The sequence below is a fragment of the Pinus tabuliformis genome, chromosome J (genome assembly GCF_031772625.1).
Source record: "Pinus tabuliformis cultivar Carrire ecotype Pingquan chromosome J, CPIR1, whole genome shotgun sequence".
Classification (NCBI taxonomy): domain Eukaryota; kingdom Viridiplantae; phylum Streptophyta; class Pinopsida; order Pinales; family Pinaceae; genus Pinus; species Pinus tabuliformis.
In genome coordinates, this window is record NC_142295.1 from 1,312,160,266 (window position 1) to 1,312,166,831 (window position 6,566).

A 6,566-nucleotide genomic window follows, 5' to 3' on the forward strand; every position below is an offset into this window, starting at 1 on the left:
TTTTTATCAACGTCAAAACTTTCAGAGCCACTATAATTGAACTATTTTATCTGGTATATTCTAAAATACTTATATCACCCATTGGACCACAAATACCCCCATATGTTAACCACTCTAGCCTCTGGGTATGAGGAAGATTTTATATTACTAGGTAGTTCAGTTTCCATAGGCTAATTACTCTAGGTATGAAGCTTATATCACATGAAGTAGATAAGTGGACCAGTTTGCTGCTTCTGTTTTCCATTCATATTGCCCCCTATGTTTACAAGTGAACCAGCAACAGAGATATGTAATACAAGGCCACAGACAACAGGGAGAGGAGACTGGATGACAATTGTTGTAAGGTTTCAAGCCTCTATACCGCTTGCTATTTTGTATCTCATGTTTCAGTATACATTCTTATTGGTATATGAATATATAATGTGCATGAAATATGTGATAATTTGAAATATGCATTAATATCACGAATTCATTGAATGAACATAGTTGTGTACACTTTCATTCTTTGACTGACATCTGGATCTTCTGCTGTTTGACATCTGGCACAAATTTTCCTCTTCCTGCTTGACATCTGTTTCCCACATGCATCATTATTCCGGGTTTCTCATCAGCTTGGGTTAGTTATGGCTGTAACCACCTTACCCCTAACTGCATTCTCGCCTCATTTGCCTTCTGCGTGCCTGGAGGAGCTCTGCTCACGACCGATGACATTGATGATTTGTGGCGGCAATCGCCTGCAAGTACTTGAATCAGTCTAACATTAACCTGTTGCTCTGTTTTAGTTTTTTGCTGCTTGAAAGAGAAAAACTCGTCACTCTGTTTTCTTTATTTGCTGTTTGACAGTTTGTTCGTAAAGAATCTATAGGTAATAACCAAGGGGCGGGGAATTAGGATGGTTCGTGTCCTCAGTTATTTCTATCACGTTCGAGAACCAGAATCAGACGAAGAAGTCACATGGTTCAAAAATTGGTGTGATGAGGTTTTGGGAAACTGTCTGAGAAAGTTGATCGACCCTAAACCATATCGTGTGAGGAAGTTACAACTTGTTGCAACTGAAGATCATCATTTAGAAAGCATACTGAGGCGGGTAGAGTCACCAAAACCTGATATGGCTACGCTGGAACAACTGTCCCTTCTCTTTCCTGCCTCCCTGGATTCCGATGAAGAATAAGGGTTTTAGAAGTGGTATGAATGAAATTGAAAAAATTGTGGCAAGCAAAATCTCAGGTTAGGGCTAAAGACAATTTTGTATTTATTCTCTTTTTATACTTTGCCGCCCTAATTTATGGTAGATTGTTGCTACAATTGCTATACTAGCACAGACTCTCGAATGCATTTGAAGGGTTTTGTAGATAAAGGCTAACATCTCTGTATTTTTCTTACTGCTGAAAGATGAATATTGTGTGGCAGGCACCTCTAAAGTTGCAGGAGATACATGTTTATGCTCCTCTTTCAATTTTCCCAAAGTCCATTGGATGGATGAAGCACATCGAAAAGATTGTGGTGACTTGTATGTCAGATTTGATTAATCTCAAAACTTTACCAGAGGAATTATGTCATTCGTCCTCACTGCAATACTTGCACCTAAGATGCCCAGATATGAAGTCGCTGCTTGATTCTTTTGGGTCGTAGCTTAATCTCTCTTGCTGTCAGAGTTTGCATGGGCTTCCAAATTCCTTCAGGAATTTAATTCGACTTAAATATCTGAATTTGGAATATTGCTCTGATTTGACCTTCTTGGAGGAAACATTTGCAAATATCAAGATGCTTCAATATCTAAACCTTATTGAAAATGAAACTAACTCAAAGAGATTACAGAAAAACACATATAAAAACCAGAGACAAAATATTGGTGGAAAAAGGCTTCAGCCTCAGGTATTCTCTCTCACATTTTCATTATATTATTCATCAAAATAATTGAATATAGTGTTACAAATAAATAGATGAGAGATAGTGTTCTCAAGATAATGCGTGCTATCTTAGACACTTTTGGTTGAGATAATTTCTCCTTTGGTTGAGATAATTTCTCACCAGACACACACCAATATAGGAGTTACCTAAACTAACTCCTATCTTAGAGGAACAACCCAAGAGTTAGGCACAAATTCCTAACTTGGAATATTTAATTAATTTTTTTATTTTTGGATTTATTATTGTTTTATGAGAGAGGCTAACATTCCCCCCTTCAATGATAAATCCAAAATAAGAATGAAGAACCATCTTCCAAGTTCTCTCAAAAACATTGCCTGAAAAAACCGCTAAATTTGGATGCTGTAAAAAACTCAAATCTGAAGAGAACATGAATCAACTGCATGCCTGATTCATCTCTGAATGTTGCTTGACAACTCCATCACGTGCCAAGCCGCAAAAGGATCCAACTATCCTTTGTTTGAAAACAGCATCCGGTGTCCACTTACACAATTTGATGAACGCCCACTGGCGTGGTTGCTGATGATGATTGCCCACTGGCTAAAGATGTCGAAAAAAAACTCAATGTTGCTTTTGCTATGATGAAAGCTGCTCACTGTTGCTTTGGCTATCGATCACCCACTGGCGAATTTGCTGATGCTCACTGTTGATGACAAATGCCCACTTGCTGATGAAGATGCCCACTGGCTGATGAAGATGCCCTCTGGCTGCTTTGCTGATATTGTCGAGACTTTTAGTCTGACAATCACTTGTCAATTTCATTGACATTTTCCCCCCTTTGTCAGTTGAAAGGAGAGACAATCTTCTCCAAAATATATTTGAACTCCCCCCCTTCAGGTGTAGGAGAGTTTCACCATTGTACTCCCTCATTCAACTGCATGAGAGTACCATCATCTGTTCACTGCTGGCTGCACTATGTGTGATTGTAATCGGTTGTAGAACTGAGACAATCGTTTGACTGTGGATGACCATTCCCAAGGATCAATCCATTCATAATGTATCTTCAATCTGGTTGATTTTTGTTGGTTGCGACATTTTTCTGAGGAATGATTGGGCTTGCCACAATGGCAACAAGGATGGAGATCAAAACACTGATTTTCCATATGACCAGTTCTTTGAGAATGAGAACATTTCGGTTGGACATTAACTTCAGGTTGCGTGCAATTCTGTTTGTCTGCAATTTTTTCAAAACCTACTGAGGTGAGTTGTTCAAGAAATCCTGCACTCACAAACTTAATTGGCTTGGAATAATCTGGGATATGTAAGTTGGTTTCATCAGTGACATATCCTAAGCCTCGTCGTTTCTTGTTATTTTGAATCTCTTCCCAGGGCTTGATGATGGGTTTGGAAGAAATTTGAATTTGATCATGAACAACTTCGACACTTGAAGTTGCTTGGATGAGTGATTTGGAATCAACATCTTTATCTTCATCTGTATGGTTGAATGACTTGGAAGAAGCACTCTTTTGTTGCAGCTCATCTCTTTGTAGTTGTGACTCTAGTTGAAGAAACTCAATGGTTTCATGTGTTTGTTGTAGATGCCGTGAAAGATCAGCAAGAGTTTCTTTGCTGACGTGCACCATGTCTTCATCACTGGAGATGATCAAACTGTGAAGAATTTGTAACAACTGACTATGTTGTGCCATCTGAACTTGCTCACTTGAAATCAGGCTCTCTTGTCGTAGATGTCGTGCTTTGAACTATTTCACTTGATTTTGTTACTTGGATGACAGTCTCGCTTGCTATGGGACTTGAATGGCACACTCGCTTAATTTGTTGCTTAATGCACTTGCTGAGAACACTTGCTAGAATTGTAGAAATTTCTTGCTTAAACTTTGGAATTCACGCTCGCTTGATGACGATCGTGTTTGCATGAATGACTTCACGCTCACTTGAATGAATAGCCACGCTCGCTTGATGTCGATCTCAACTTGCTTGATTGGTGTTAGAGTTGAATTTGGTTGCTTTGATGGTTGTTTCAATGATCTTCACTCTCGCTCACTTGAAAGTCTGAACTTTTGTACTAAGTCTGAACTATGTGAACTTGTTGCTTGTTTGCTTTAGAGTTAAAATTCATGCATTTACTTGATTCTGCTTAAAGGAAGGGTGTCGAACACTGTCGAAAATGCACCCAAAAAATCTTACAATGATTTCAATGATTCACGACAATGTATGCAATTTGACTCAATTCAAGACTTGGGTGTCGGTTTCAACCGAGAATGCACCCTTACAATTCAATGTGATTTGAGTTTGATTACAAGTTCAACAATGTTGATGTAGACTATGCTCTGAAACGTTGAAGTTTACAGATTCATTAACTTGATTGTAGTGATGTAGACATTGCTTTGAAATGCTGGAGTTTGCAGATTCATGAACTTGATTGTATTGAGTGTTGTTTGTTGAGGTAGAATGCCGATGTTGAAAACTTTGATTATTTGTTGTAGTGACGCAAATGCATGTGTTGAGCTTAATTATCCTTCCTTGATGCTATTTTGTTACAAATGTTGTGCTTGCTTGCATTGAACTTTATGTGTGTTAAATGAGATCATTTATGTGTCAAAACTAGACACAAATCATAAGTAAAAAACATGAAGCATGCACCATCATCAACACACTCTTCATGTACCTAAGATCCCCTTATTCAATTTCGGGTGGATCTAGGACACAATCACCACAAATAATATGTCTTTATTAAATTTTGGAGTACATAAGCGCTCAGCTTCACAACATCTTCATGGAATCAGAGTTCTAGAATTTTTTGAAAGAAGAAAATGTCTTCAAAAAACTACCTGCACTCACTCACTCTCAAAATCTCTCTCAAAGTAAAATATTACTTCGGATTACAAAAAAGAATTTCTCTCAAAGAATTCCACTTATCACTTTATCTCTCCAAAAAAAATTGCACCTCTGTTAAAAATTACCTTATTTCTCCCCCAAAAGAAAATCACCTATTACCCCCCACTCACTTATCACTCCCAAAAAGTATATATTACATACCTTATCCATTTATTAACTTTATGATGACATTAAAAAACCCTACAAAATAATTTAATAAAACTTTACAATCGGTAACGTGAATATTTCACTTAAGTGATTTCTGAAATGTAAGTAATATGAATTAATGATTTCGTTGATCTTTGAGTGGAGAGAAGGTTTTGTTGGCTCCTCCACTGCTTTACAATGTTGACTCTTCCTTTTCGGCTAGTTCCTCCACAATGTTGGCTCTTTTTCCAGCAACCAAATCTATAGTTTGTAGAGAGGTTGTACGCAAATGTTCCAGCGTGGGTGGTTCAACACAGATCCTCCTGAGGTGGTTTTCTATCAACACATCGCCTCAATGATCCTTCCACGCAAGCTTCTCCCTCAATGTTGGTCCACGCACGCAGGTGGCTTCTTCCACAAATTTTCACGATGTTGAGCCTCCACACTGGTGATCTCTACGATGATGGCTCTTCCACGGTGGTTATACGATCGCTCTTCCACAAGCAGCTCTTCACATAATCTCCGCACTACAGATAACAAACATTGGGATCATCTCTACTCGAAACCATTGATCCCTAGATCTATAGTTATCTCCCAAATTCTTGCTGTAAATTACCAATGTCTTTAAAACTCTTTGCAGTGGAGTTGTTTTCTACCTATGTAACTGTCGGCATATCTATTCCTTTTTATAAATAGATTGCAAAGTTCAAAAGTGGCATATTGCACATTCTCATCAAAAGAATACTGTGCAGATAGAATACACAAAGTCCAACCAATCTTAAGCTGGTTATAATGCATTCATATTTTTGATCTCGTCTCCACACATATTTTCTGCTCTTTTCTAATTGGCAACAATCACAATCTTATACTCACAATAACATCGATTTCTATCCATGCAATGTATGGATAGTGGCAGGACATTTCCATCCATTTCAATGTGGTGAAAACTTACCATCATCTTCAACATATGCATTGATTTTCCTCCTATGCACTTTAAGGGCGATCCACATCGCATGCCACAATTCCACGTAGGCACACTTTTATGCTTCTATATTCAACACAGATCTTCCAGCGCGACGCTTCTGTTCATCACACAAAAACTCCAGCGATTGCCCAAAGGATCTTTTGTAGTTTCCAGATCCGCAGATCTTTCTCTCCAGCTAGCAATGACATTCCAAATTCAACCTCACAACCCTCGGCTCTTGCACCAATCTGCAGGGTCGGTCTCCACATAGGCAGGATTTAACCTAGAACAGCTCTGATACCACATATTGAAAATGAAACTAACTCAAAGAGATTACAGAAAAACACATATAAAAACCAGAGACAAAATATTGGCGAAAAAAGGCTTCAGCCTCAGGTATTCTCTCTCACATTTTCATTATATTATTCATCAAAATAATTGAATATAGTATTACAAATAAATAGATGAGAGATAGTGTTCTCAAGATAGTGCGTGCTATCTTAGACACTTTTGGTTCAGATAATTTCTCCTTTGGTTGAGATAATTTCTCACCAGACACACACCAATATAGGAGTTACCTAAACTAACTCCTATCTTAGAGGAACAACCCAAGAGTTAGGCACAAATTCCTAACTTGGAATATTTAATTTATTTATTTATTTTTGGATTTATTATTGTTTTATGAGAGAGG